A 14,890-nucleotide genomic window follows, 5' to 3' on the forward strand; every position below is an offset into this window, starting at 1 on the left:
ATTGTCCTAAATTACAAATCTAACATTGAAATTGGAAATGATGTGAAATGTGGCCTAGTGCCAAATATATGATGTGATAGGTATGGCCCCAAGTTCCTTTGAAATGACATATGTGTAACCAAAGATTGGAGTGAGATGAATAATGGAAAATGGTAATGTCTCGGGGAGGCGGCTTAGCCGGTCGGGCCGTGATCGGACGCCATAATATATACACATGGTGGTAATGTATTGATTATTGAAATTGGAAAGTGTGAATGAAATAATGGTAACGTCTCCGGGAGACGGCTTAGCCGATCGGGCCGTGATCGGACTCCGCTCAAAGAAGCGGTGGCAAAGTGGATAATGATGCAACAGTGTGGGATGCTCCAATCTAAAATTTTAGAAACTATGTGAAAATCATGTGAACCTCCTTATATTGTTGATATGGTGCTTATTTGAAACTTTGTTGTCTTTACGATTTCCTCTTTACTCTTGTATGAAAGTTCTTTCTAACTAGATGGTGTTTACTTATACATACTAGTGCTATTCGATGGCACTAACGTCCCTTTTGCCGGGGGCGCTATGTCTTTAAATGGATGTAGGTGTTTCTATAGCAGACAGTGTTGGTCGCAGCTAGTGCCGCATCATCCTTTTAGTTGACTTGGTGAGCCCCACTTCGTTTCGGGGTCCTGTTTCATCTGTTTATCATGTACATTGTATTTGAGGTGTAGTTGGAACCTTGTTGCCGGCATTTTCATATTAACTCTTCAGTTGTATTTAGAGGCTCCGTAGACAGGTTGTGGGTAGTGTCGGGTATCTGAATTAAAGTGAAAATATTGATGTTTGGTAATGATGTGTAAAACTTGTAATATCTTAAAAATTGTGAACGAAGTTGTTAATGGAAATAAAATGGAATTGTTAATGACATGTTTATAGAATTTGATTAATGGTGTACATTTCCTCTTTATTCAAAGATGAATTTGGGTAGTATGAAACCTAACATGCTTGCTCAGTCGGGTTTACTCGGTTGAGCGCCGGTCTTGCTCCTCGGATTTTATGGCGTGACAGTTAGCTATGGATGTTTAGGCTTCGGCCAAAAGATTCGTGAGGTTGGACATGTCAGAGCCTAGCAGGGTGCTTGCTTGTATGGTGTCACAATCGTCTTTGTTTGAGCACATTAAGGCTTGACAGTATGATGATCCCCACTTGTTTGTCCTTAAGGATACGGTACAGCGAGGTGGTTCTAAAGAGATGACTATTGGTGATGATGAGTATTTAGCCTTCAGGGTCAGATCTGTGTTCCTAAGGTGGATGGTTTTAGGGAGTTGATTCACGAGGAAGCTCACAGTTCACAGTATTTTATTCACCAGCTGCTACAAAGATGTATTGTAATTTGAAGAAGCATTATTAGTGGAGAAGGATGAAGAAGGACATCATTGAGCTTGTTTCACTATGTTTGAATGTTAGTAGGTCAAGTATATCGGGTGGTTTGCTTCACAGGTTAGATATACTGGAGTGGAAATGGGAATGTATCACTATGGACTTTGTGGTTGGGTTTCCATGGAATCTTGAGGAGAATTGATGTTGTGTGGGTCATTATGGATAGTCTGACCAAGTCTACACATTTCATTCCAAGCATGAATTCCTACACTTCTAAGCAGTTAGCTCAGATTTATCTTAAAGGGATTGTTCCCCTGCGTAGTGTGTCTATGTCTATTATCTTGGATTGAGGCACTCAATTACATCATACTTTTGGAGAGCAATGTGGTGTGAGTTGGGCATGCAGTTTGAGTTGCGTACAACATTTTATCCTCAAACGGACGGGTAGTCCGAGCGGACCATTCATATTTTGGAGGATATGTTGAGAGTCTATGTCATTAATTTCGGAGGATAGTGGGATCGGTTTCTACTGTTATCAAAGTTTTCCTACAACAACAACTACTAGTTGAGCATCCAGGTGGCCCCGTATAAGGCCTTATATGGGAGGCGATGTCGTTCTATGGTTGGTTGGTTTGAGCCTTGGAAAGTTAGGTTGTTGGACACTGATCTAGTTCATGATGCTTTGCAGAAGGTGAAGTTGATTCATGAGCTGCTTCATACATCGCAGTCTAAACAAAAGAGGTATGCCAATAGCAAGGTTCGTAATGTGGATTTCATGGAGGGTGAGAGGGTTCTTCTCAGAGTTTCTCCTATGAAAGTCATGATGAGATTCGGGAAGAAGGGCAAGGTGAGCCCTCAGTACATTGGTCCATTTGAGGTTTTGGGGAGTGTGGGTGAGGTGGCTTACAGGTTTGCTTTGCCACCCAACTTATGGGGAGTTCATCCGGTGTTTCATGTTTTCATGCTTCGGAAGTACCATGACGATCAATCACATGCATTAGATTCCCTTCGATGCAGTTGGATGAGAACTTGTCTTATGAGGAGGAACTAGTGGCCATTTTGGACAGGCAGGTTCAGAAGCCGAGGTCGAAGGATATTGCATCGGTGAAGGTTCAGTGGAGAAGTCAATCGGTTGAGGATGCGACTTGGGAGACCGAGCATGATATGCAGAGCAGATATCTACATTTTTTCGACATTACAAGTATGTTTCTAAACTAGTTTGAGGATGAACATTTGTTTAGGAGGGGGAGAATGTAATGACCCGGCCGATCATTTTGTGTATTTGAGCCTCGCTCCACTATTTGGTGTATACTGTATGTTTGTTTGTTATTTTTTGACTTGCGGGGTTGATTGGTTTAGATTTGGGAGTGATTTGGAACACTTATGTCATTTGTGGAAGCTTAAGTTATAAAAGTTGACCGAGGTTTGACTTTTTGTCAAAACGACCACGGAAAGGTGTTTCAATGATCAATAGGTTTGTATGGTGATTTTTGACTTACGCGTATATTTGGAGGTTCCTAGAATGTTTGGGTGCTATTTTCCAAAAGTTGGCAATATGTATGATTAGGGAGTTCATAGTTTTGACTAGGGTTGACTTCGAGGTGATCAAATTCGGATTTTTGTTCTGAAGGTTGGAATAGGTTCATTTTGTCATATGTGACTTGTGTGCAAAATTTTGGGTTATTCTGAGTTTGTTAGGCATGCTTTAGGATGATTTTTGAAAGTTGGAAGTTGATTAGTACATTAAGCTTGAATTGAGGTGCGATTTGTACTTAGATATTACTTTGTGTGATTTGAGACCTCAAGTAGGCCTGTGTTATGTTTTGGGGCTGGTTGGTATGTATGGATGAGGTCTCGAGGGGCTCAGAACGTTTTGGATGGATTTCGAATCATTTCGAGCTTGGTCGTATTACTGAAGATTTGTTAGAATCTGGTGTGCTTCGCGATTGCAGAGCAGGTCTTGCGATCATGAAGGCTTATTCCGTGGAGAGATGTTTTCTTCTTTGCGTTCGCGACATTGGGGTCACGTTTCCGATAGGTGAGGCAGTTGGCCTTCATGTTCGCGACATGGGCATCGCATTCGCAACGTAAGGAAGGCTGGGAGTTGGCCAAGCATTTGGTCTTCGGGTTTGCGACATGGGCATCGGCGTTCGTGTAGGCCATTGGACCTTGTGCATCGCGTTCGCGGGTAGCAGACCGCGATTGCGAAAGGTATTTTTGGGGATGGAGTTGGTTGTGCTTCGCGAATGCAAGGGATGGGCTGCATTCGCGAAGAGTATAACCGGGCAGAATTATAAGTTGTCCTTTTCAGAACTTTGAGCTCATTTTATCATATTTGAGATTCAGAGCTCATATTGAGGCGATTTTTAGGCGATATTCTCCCACTTGGATTGGGTAAGTGTTCTTGACTCGAATTTAATTATTATTCATGATTCTGTCTTTGATTTTGTCATTTGATTGGTGAATCTAAGAGAGAAAACTTTGGGGTTTTGGCAAAACTTCTCTAATGTGAAAAATGGATATTTGAACCCCGATTTGGAGTTGGTTTTGGATGAAACTTATTTATTTGGATTTGTATTCGAATGGGTAGTCAGGATTTGTGACTTTTTTCGGGTTCTAGTAAGCGATCCCAGGTTGACTTTTTTGTCAATTTTTTGTTATTTGATAAGATTTGAGCTCTATTACTTGGAATCAATTTCTATAGCTTTATTTGACGTTATTAGGTTGTTTTAACTAGATTCGAGCCATTTAGAGTTGAATATTTGAGGAATTTGCAACTTTGGTGATTTTAAGGCTACCGGGTGGAGGTGAATCTCTTGGCTAATATTGTGAAAAGGGAAACCTCTAGGATTTGACTTGTTTGCTGAGTGTTTAAGGTGTTGGGGTTAGTGTATATACATGATGGAGCGTATATGCATTTAACAAGTTTATATTACAACCGGAGTAGAATTGGATTATAATACACCTCGTTTTGTCTACGTGCTCAATTTTAAATGATTTATTTGACTTATGGGACTACGTTGCTCTCTTATTTATGTTAGAAATCATGCCTAGGCTTATGATTAATTGTGAAGGCAAGGGAACTTATTCTTTATATGTGAAATTGCATAATTATCCATAGTCACATAGAGATTATTTTGTTAACACATATCCACATGATATTTATTAAGTCCTTGTGCACCTTTTATATGTAATTCTTGAGCATATACATTCATTTTGAATATGGGTGCGTGATTTGGACTGAGAATTTTTGGCATAGTAAGCATGTGGATGAAGTACAGTTACAGCACATTGGACATGATAATCAGATATTGATTTATGAGGGATGTTATTATACCACTCTTTGCACTTGGATTTGGATCCGTCCCTCTAGAATCAGGTGATTACCCATGTTACTTTGGGCCCTATGAGCGTGGTGGGTACATGGATTTTATACCGGATCGATACAAGGATTATGTATCGGATTATGTTGATACATGGATTGTCTATCGGGGTACATGGATATTGTACCGGTTGAGCATGCATTCTTATTGTTGACTCATTTAGAAATATTATTTTAACTATTAATTGTTACTCGGCATCCTTATATGCTAATTCGGAGTCCCCGCTCCGTTATTTGAGCATGTTATCTTTTATTTCGATATCTGAGCAGCGTTATGGTTATTTATGTCCAAGAAAAGCACGCTTAAAACTTTTCAACTTTTGATAGTTGTTACTCTTGTTATTCGTGATGTTACTTATTGTTCAGTTGTTAAATTATGTTATTATACTTGTGTGGTAAGTATTTGGAAACATCTAGCCTCGTCATTACTTCTTCGATGTTAGACTTGATACTTACATAATGCTGATTGTGGTACATTCATACTACGCTTCTGCACATCTTTTTGTGCAGATCCTCTGGTGTGACCTAAGAGATTTCACGGAGACTTAGAGTGAGCTTCACTTCATGGATCTCTTGGCAGTTACCGAATCTCTGCCCCTTTTATATATTTCTATTTATTTGTATTTCAGACAGCTTGACATATATACAGACTTGATCTCATTTCCGTAGTTTTCTCATGTACTTGTACCATCTAGTCTTGGGCATATTGTATTGGCCGTGTTTAGACAATGCTTTGGTTTTTATCAGATGCTATCTATTTCCATCTTTTATTGTTATATATCTCTGTTAAATAATAAAAATAGACTTTATTTGTTATTTGTGAGTTGACTTGCTTAGCAAGTTCGTCTAGCATCACGGCCTTGAGGTGGGATTTTGAGTCGTGACAGTAAGTATCAAATCTAATCTCGAAGAAGTAGTGGCGAGGCTATAGGCATCATGATACTTGCAATACAGATATAGATAACAAAGGTTAGAATCGAAACAATAAATATCCTCATGAACAACAAGTATCAGAGATATAAAACAGCCGAAAGATATAAGGCATATTTTTTCAATTCAAGAGATAATGTTAACGCTACTCTGATATGGTATATAAAGATGGCATGCTTCAATCAACGTATTCGAGGCTCCCGACTAGAATATAGAGGTGACATGCGACAGCTAACATTTAAATGAGTCGAGGATGTCTATTCATGCTCAAGACTCTATCTCTTACCATAGTCGGTACAAGATCCATGTACCACGATACACCATCCATGTATCACCAAAACCCGGCACAAAATTCATGTATTACTGAAACCCGATACAAAATCAATGTATCACTGAAACCTGATACAAATCCATGTATCACTTAAACCCAATATACAATCCATGTATTGATCACGCTCGTAGGGCCCAAAGTAAAATGGGTAATCACCTGACTCTGGAGAGACGGATCCTTATCCACGTGCAAAAGGAGGTTTATAGCTCATTTATAATCAAATATTCACTCATCATGTCTTGTGTGCTATAACTATATCTCAACCGCACAACTTTACATTCCACAATCTCGGTCCAGCTCAAGTATCCATATACAAAATATATGCATATGCCCAATAGTTAATAGATAAAATATGCACAAGGACTTAATAATAGTCATGTGAATATGTGCTTATGAAATTTCTAAATGACTACCGATAGTTCAAGCAATTCAAGAATAGGCTCTCATGCCTTCATAAACAACCATAAACCTAGGCATGATCTCTAGCATGAATAAGAGAGAGAATATAGTCATATAATCTAAGCAAATCATGAATCAAGATGAGTACATAATCAAAACAAGGCATAAAGTATCTCAATTCTATCGCGGATATGATATAAACTTGGTAAATGCATATACGCTCGCTACCTTGCATATACCCTATCCCCAATACTTTAAGCACATAGCAATCAAATCAATCCTAAGTTTTTACCTCTTAACAAGGTTAGACAAGAGGCGTACCTTCACACGGTAGCTAGAAATCAACCGAAAATGCCAAATTGTCAAAGTCCAATTCCAACCGGCTTGAATCTAGCCAAGTACAACCCAATAACGTCAAATAAAGTCATAGAAAACAATCTCAAATAATAAAACTTCGATTTTTAATCAAATTTTCAAAAGTCAACAAAAATTAATCCAGACCCACATGTTCAAAATCCGAGTCAAGGGGTAGATCGCGACTACCCACAAGCCCATGAGTCCAATTATATAATTAGATTCGAAATCCAAGTCCAAGTCGATGTCCAATACCCCAAAATACACTCTCTTAAGTTGTAGACGAAAATCTCAAATTTCACTTGTTCAATCTCATGTTTTGATGTTAAATCTAGTGATGATTCATGTAGAACTATTAGATGTAGGCTAGATTCAGTTACTTCAAGGTTGTAAAGTGCCCTCCACACTTCAAAAGCTTCAGAACATCATCAAAGTGCCGAAATGCCTAAACTTGTTCAAAACTCACATGAACCTCTTGGGAGCCCGTTCTATTATCCTAACAAGTCCATAAACACTACCCGGACATATTCAAGGTCTCAAAACACATTCAGAAATATCACATCTAATAATCAAAGACCAAATCACATGTTGAACTCTCTTAAGTTCATAAACTTATATCCTTCCCACTAAGCATCTGAATCATACCTAGACACTTCGGAGTGCCACCAAACTTGGCACACAAGTTTCAATCAAGTAAATGAACCTATCTAAAATTCCGGAACACCAATAAGAACCCGATTACATCAAAGTAAACTCTAGGTCAAGCCTTCAAATTACCAATTTTTGGCAAATAAAGTCAGAACCTTCTAGGAACCTCCAAATCCAAATACGCCCAAGTTCAAAATCACCATACAAATCTATTAGAACCATCAAATCACCAATCCTAGGCCGTTTATTCAAAAGTCAAACCTTGGTCAACTCTTCCAGCTTAAAACTTCCAAATTGAGCGTTACTCTTCCAAATCAATTCCAAACTTCTTGAAAATCAAAACCAACCATACATGCAAGTCGTAATGCATCATATGAAACTACTTAAAGTCTCAATCACTGGACGAAAATGCTAAATCCCAAAACGACCGATTGGGTCGTTATAAAATACTGATCAAACTGGTACCTGGTAACTCTACTAGAACAATCACTTCATACTATGTAAGTGTGAGCTTAGATGCTCAAAAAGGCAACAAACAATTAACCATAATCCTTTCATGATCTTCTCATAAAGATTTTAAGAAAATACTATAGTCAGTAAAATGTGAAGGGTATAATATATCATATAGATAAACAATTATGCTAAAGCATTCCCTGACAATTGATAGACGATGATAATCGTTTACTCAACGAATAAATTTAAAATTAGACGGTAGAATAAGATAGTGCAACACATGAAGTATCTAATATCTGTTTATTGATTCCACAGCTATCTAGTCAACAGAAAATCACTGGTGACAAGCATGATGAGATCGACTTTGAGTTTCTAGGGAATGTATTAGGACAACCCTATATTATCCACACTAACATTTTCACTTAAGGCGTAGGAGGCAGGAAACAGCAATTATACCCATGGTTTAACCTAACTACCGCTTACTATAACTACACCATTCACTGGAGTCCCACTGTAGTTGTGTAAGTTGTTATATTCCACAAACATTATGCACCCAAAGCCAGGGATTTGCCTATCCAAATGCACAGACAATTGGAGTTTACTCCAGCGGTTGGAATGCAGATAACTGGGCAACTAGAGGTGGCCTTGATAGGATTGACAGGAATAGTGCTCCATTTATTGCCAGATACTGGACCAGGTAGCATCACCCAATGCGCTGCTCAATCACTAAACAACCAGCATACATCTTCCCCAATACAATCAACTGAGCCACGCTACTACTGCAAAGACACTAAGCGCTTCAACGGGTGCCCAGTGAATGTTTTAAGCCTCAATATCAATAACGAGTTCACATTCCAGTTGTCTCATATCCTATTTCACGCAGAAAGTTGAGATGTATTTTTTTTTCTTCTGGTTCATGTTCTTATTTCATGTCTACTCCTTGTTTACCCAGAATTTGTAACCCATTCTTTTGAGTGAATATTGGTTTAAATATTCGGTCAGTGAAACCGTAAATCTTTTATATTACCGGATCAACGCATACAATATAAGAGATGTTTTATTATAAGTTTATATTGACTCCTTCCAGACACATCTCCCCGAAGAAGCCGACTAATACTTCCGTGATTTCTAAATACTTTCTAGTTGTCAATGACCTAGACATCTCAAATAGTTACCCTCAACTTTCAATATAAGACAGAAAGCAAACAAGGTGCAACAGTGCAAGCACAACAAGAGATAATCACTTTCAGTACACCAATGAACAGAAAAGCTAGTGGTGCTAATACATCAAAAATCCCATTTGTTTATGTATTCAAAACTTCTACATGACAAGGTCTTTTTCGATTCGAGGAATTAGGCCAAATACATATGTGGCCCCTTAAAGTTGTTACAATTTTTCATTAAAACACTTCAACTAAACCATGTCCCAATTAGACACCTAAAGTAAGTTTAAAGTGTACCATTGAATACCTCGCTCCCAACGAGTCAACAAAATAATGTATGTGTGATACACATGCGGGTGATGTGGCAAAAATGAGATGCAAACACATGGCATTTGGGTCAAAAAAAGTTTTGATCCACAAAATAGAAAATCTTTTTCACATTAATCCCCAGCCAGGTTACATTTTCTTACCAATCCCCCCCCCCCCCCACCCCCGCCCAGTCCCAACGCCTTATCCTGTCACCCTTACTATCAACTTCTCTGCCATTCAGAGAGAGAAAACACCAAAAATATTTCAGAGGTATCGATGCAAGCAAACAATCCAGGAAATTGTGTAAGTTTCTAATACAGAAACCCAAATGCATAAAGATTGATCATATTACTTCAAGCGGTACATATAAGTTCTCAATCTGTGTTAAAATTAAACTCCACAAAATTATTTGTAAGGCAAAAAAGTGACCAGTAACAACACTTTGAGTTCAAAAAAGTTCAGATTGTCAATGTCCTCATCCTCAAACTCAATATAATCATCACCACTCCCGTCATCCTCTTCGTCATCATCTATCATTTTTGGTGGAATGGAGAAATTTGTACAGTGAATGGAAAAAGTGAGATCCGAAAATGATTTTTAAGAAAGAAGGAGAAAGGTGGTGGCGGAAGAAGGAAGAAGAAGGAGAGGGGTGGTGGCGATAACGGCGGAACGATGGTAGTGGAAGAGAAAATGCGAGTTTTTATTAAAAAATAATAAGAGGAAAATATTGTTTGGAGCAAACCATGCGCCTAAGGCAAGTTTGATATACTCTTTTTGCCATGTCAGCATTTTGTGTTTGATATACACTTTAAATCATGTTAGAGTGTATAATAGGAACAAAGCTTAGTTTGGGTGTCAATATGAAATATTATGGCGGGGCTGCATATGTATTTGGCCATGTAATTACTTGAACCATATCTAGTACACAATGTCATGCGCAAGGGAACACGGGAACTGTATGTTGACCATCTTCTGCTGCTGCACAGAGCTATGATTGATATCCGTTGTTTAGCCAGCATCTATGATAGAACAGCTAAATGAGTCGAAATTCTGGAAAACTGAAGCCCTGAATAGGAAGGGCTGAGGAGTCATTTCTCATGCTCTAATGTGGTGGACAGAGAAAATCAAAGAGCTTTTGTGGGTGTTGAGAATAGCATATCCCATATACAAAGCATTTCTTCATTTTACGAGTACTTTTGAGCACCATGACAATTCCAATTACCTGCTAATTGGATGAACACTTGTGTTTTTTTCAGACTTCTAGATCTAACATCCATTTTTAAAACAAGATTGTCTACCAATCAAAAAAACAAAGACTTATAGGAAGCTGAAACCTAAGTACAATGTGAAAAGAATATTAAAGTTTCTTCACAACCAAATAGAGATGACAAGACAGAACTTGAAGTAAAAGTTAGGGAAATGTTTGCTTGGTAAAAGGAAAAATGATTTATCAGGAAAAGAGTGTCTAAGGAGAGCAAAACACGTTTTATAGAACTCCGCTTCTTCCTATCCCCCTCTTTTCTTTTGATGGAACTGGTCAGTGAGAGGTCTAAGCAAAGAAGCTAAGATAATCTAGAATATAATTTCAGCTTGTGTGCTGTGGGTCATTTGGAAATGATAGATGATTTGCGGGGAGATCAGAACCTATTCTCGGGCTGAAATATATTGTTCACATTTTCATGCGCTTTGGTGTAAACTGAAAGATTTATGTGTAGCGATAAATTTAATATATTTCTTAAGTAATTTACAGGCATAGCCTGTCGTTATCATTGTTGATTTCCTGCACCTGCTTGATGCTATTACAGTTATGAATAAAACTTTATTTTGCTTATCAAAAAATATTAATAGGAGTAGTCCTACAAGGAAGCATATAGGCAAAGAACCAATAGCTTTCGCGCTGCTCAGTCTTAACACATACAGAAGCAAGCAAAGTGCCAACCAACAATCCGACAGGGCAATAGCTTTCAGTTAGTTTACCATTTCTTATAAGAGTGAAAATATTCAATCCGCTAGAACCTTCACTGCTTATTAGGTCCTACAATAAAATCCAAGGAATACCTGAACAAAGGTGAACCACAAAAATGGATTGCAGACCAAAATTTGAATCATGTGACCGACTCATGCAACAGGATTAGGCCAGAAATGGACTGTCTCTAGTTGGACCTAGCTAAAGGACCTCATTTTTTTTCCCTTTCATTGAATCAAAGTTTAAGTGTTTTTGGCAATAACTTGTTGGAGGTAAGAGTCTAGAAGCTTTCCTACTATATTTTTCAATCAAGATTTAAGTGTTTTTGGCAATAAATTGTTGATTGCTTTCTAATTATGGCTTCAGAATGGACTTCAGAACTAAGTGTAAGAGTAAACTTAAAATTTCCCACTTAAGGTCACCCCACGGAAATTTGTGATGATATAGTTGTCCTTGAAATGAGATCTTGTAGATGTGAGGGATTGAATGGTGTAACTTTGTTGTCCTCATTCTTCTTGTGCACAAAGTTTGCATATAAGAGTTGCAACAATCTCAAACTTTGGAGAGTAACATGGAAAGGTAAGGAAAAGGTGAAAATATGTTTTCCAGTTTTGAAGGTGAGCGAAGAAGATAACTAAAGAAACATAAAAAGCTAGCAACAGACTACAGTTTTACGGAAGCCTATGCAAATACCCAAATAAAAAACATATTAATTTGATAACACCATATAGCATACAGCCTTGCTATCTGAAATTTGTTCTCTACATTATTCAATTCATGATAGCCTGTGTCACTATTCCTAGTTGAAATTTTGGCTAATGAGCATTAACTGGGCAAAAACCTAGCAACACCCTATAAACCAATAGATATTAACTCTAAAAGGAGCGCTAGTCAATCAATCATAGTTATGCGTTAATTAACCTAAGTGAATACACGTCATGCATCTATTGTGTTAGTGCAAATACCGGGATAATTTAGCAGGATAGGCGCATCTCATGAGTTCCAATCTTACTGTTGAACCAAGTCCAGTATTTAAGTGGAGAAGGATAGAGGGGTGGGCCTATTATTCGCTGATTTGGGCTATCAAAAATATGGGGGATAAATTTCTCCTATTAAATGCACCCAGTAGGGAAATTAACAAACCAAAATGACAAGATCATCAACAATTCAAACCAGATCATTCCCAAATTTTCTATATTTATTCAGGAAAAACAAAAACAAAAAACTTTCTAGGGATTATTATATGTAAAAATAAAATTCCCTATTCAGCATTATAAATGAATCTATCAGATCACACAAGATCCAAATTGAAACAGTTATTCAGAAGTGATTACATAATACAAATATAAACACCAAGAACAATAAGAGAGGTACCAAAAAGAGCAAGACCAACGCGGGTCTCTTCACCAAGAATCAATCCAAATACAGTAGTGGCAGCGAAAGTGGTGGCATTGGTTACAGGAACAGCTAAAGAAATGGGTGTATCACTGAGTATTGCAAAGAAAGTAGCTGAGGTTGACAGGTTTAGGAGAAATGGCAAAGAATACTGCCATATCAACACAAGTTTGACCCAATTCTTGAGACTGGCCATTACTGGGTTCTGGGGTGTGTTTGGTTGAGGTAAAGATTTGATGGTTTCGTCCCATTTGATTGCTCCTTTTCGCATCAGGGCATTCGTCGCTCCCCAAACAAGGCCTAATGCCACCATCTTCTCCACTTCTCCTACCATCTTTTAGTGACTTTTGATTTGCTTCTGAAAATATTTGGGAGCAGTTCAATTTTAGTTAAGTGAGTCCATGTTTAAAGAAACGAGCAAAAGAAAAAGAAAAAATTATCATAAAGATGCCATATTGTAAACACTATTTAAGTACATTATTATAGGCTTGTAGCTTTCCTGGATGAATTTTGGTATTTTAAAATGTATTCATAATCCTTAAATAAATAGTCTTAAATAATTCGTCTAAAGTACCAAAAACACTTTCTCCATCACTTCAATTGACCTTTTGTTTACCCTATAATTGGATAATAATTGAATTTATACGCGATTTTAAGGACACGTGATATAACTTGGTACAAATTAAGAAGAATAAATTAATATTGATATTGACGATAAAAGAAATAATACAAACCACACGAATTGAACAGTTTTGGCCCTTGAGTTCAGCCACCCTTGAACCAAATATGTTTCAACTTGCTTATGAACAGAATAACAAGATAATGAAAGCTAGAAACAACAACAACAACAACAACAACAACCCAGTATAATCTCACTTGTGGGGTCTTGGGAGGGTAGTGTATTCGCAGACCGTACCCCTACCATGGGGTAGAGAAGTTGTTTCCAATAGACCCTCGGCATCCTTCCCTCCAAGAACTCCACACCTTGCACTTGGGGTGACTCGAACTCACAACCTCTTTGTTGGAAGTGGAGGTTGCTTACCATCAAAGCAACCCCTCTTGTCAAATAATAATGAATGCTGGAAAATGACAGTATATTGCTTAATATTGCGTGAATATGATGTGTTTACAAATGATCAGACCCCCTTTTATTAGTAGGGGAGTCCTACTCTATGTACAATTCTATATGAGGTAAGAGATCACATGATTGGCTAATTAATCGGCCTCTTCTTAATACATGTCGGGATACACGCCGTGATCCCCGTCCGATTGCGGATCTTTCGGTTTTCCGTTTTTCGGTTCGGTAAGTTTCCCTCGATCTCTATCTTATTCGGTTTCGATCTTGGTCGATCTCGATCTTGATCGGTCTCAGGGCCACGAGCTCGGCAATCTAACTTTGCATCATAGTTCGATATGATACGAGCCTGAACCTTGACTTATCGCATTCCAGTCTCGATCAGTCATGCAAAAAGAGCAAGTCCGATTTTGACCGTATAAAGATAGTCCCCTCATTTCTCGGAGAAAAGATGATGAGAAATGATTTGAACTTTTCCAATCCCGTCTCGATATGCCATGACATAAGCGATGAGCCCAACTATGTCGTCAGCGACAAGGGGATACTGAAATGTCCCGTCGGTTTGGTTAACAAGGCATTAAATGCTTGTCAGTTGCTGGTCGGCCACCACTAGTTCTGAACCACCACCAGCAAGCTATAAGTACCTCCACCTTCTTCCACTCAAACTTTACGCTCAAAATTTCCCTCATTGTTGCTTCTCTTCAAAAATCTCTTCGCTCTGTAACTCTCACTCCCAAAACTCTTGAATCTTAAGAAAATCCCACATCACTCTAATTCCATTCTATTCTACTTTAGAATGGCAAAAACTTCTAAAACCGTACCGCAAAAGAAGGCCGCCTCTTCTTCACGGCCCGCCGGTGACGGAGATACGGTGGAACCTCCCCTTGAGGACTTCGTTCCGAGAGGGTGCCCTACGGTCACCGATTTTAGGATTGAAAAAACCTTCTAAGTATCTGGTAAATGTGAACCGGTATCGAGGTACATATGCATGATAACCGATGATCTCCTTGACAAAATTAAAGAGGAATGCCACTGGGTCGATAAACATGTCGTGGTACCTTCACCCGAGGAGTCAATCACTACCCATGTGGAGGTGGTTTCCTAAGTGTTTACACTTACCCTTTCA

General features: G+C 38.4%; 1 pseudogene; it reads left to right on the forward strand.

Moving 5' to 3' along the window:
• The first annotated feature begins 1,978 nt into the window (after window positions 1-1,978).
• Window positions 1,979-8,698, forward strand: LOC138868809 (probable xyloglucan endotransglucosylase/hydrolase protein 26; annotated as a pseudogene).
• The last annotated feature ends 6,192 nt before the right edge of the window (window positions 8,699-14,890 follow it).

Source organism: Nicotiana sylvestris, chromosome 5 (genome assembly GCF_000393655.2).
Source record: "Nicotiana sylvestris chromosome 5, ASM39365v2, whole genome shotgun sequence".
In the NCBI taxonomy this organism is placed as follows: domain Eukaryota; kingdom Viridiplantae; phylum Streptophyta; class Magnoliopsida; order Solanales; family Solanaceae; genus Nicotiana; species Nicotiana sylvestris.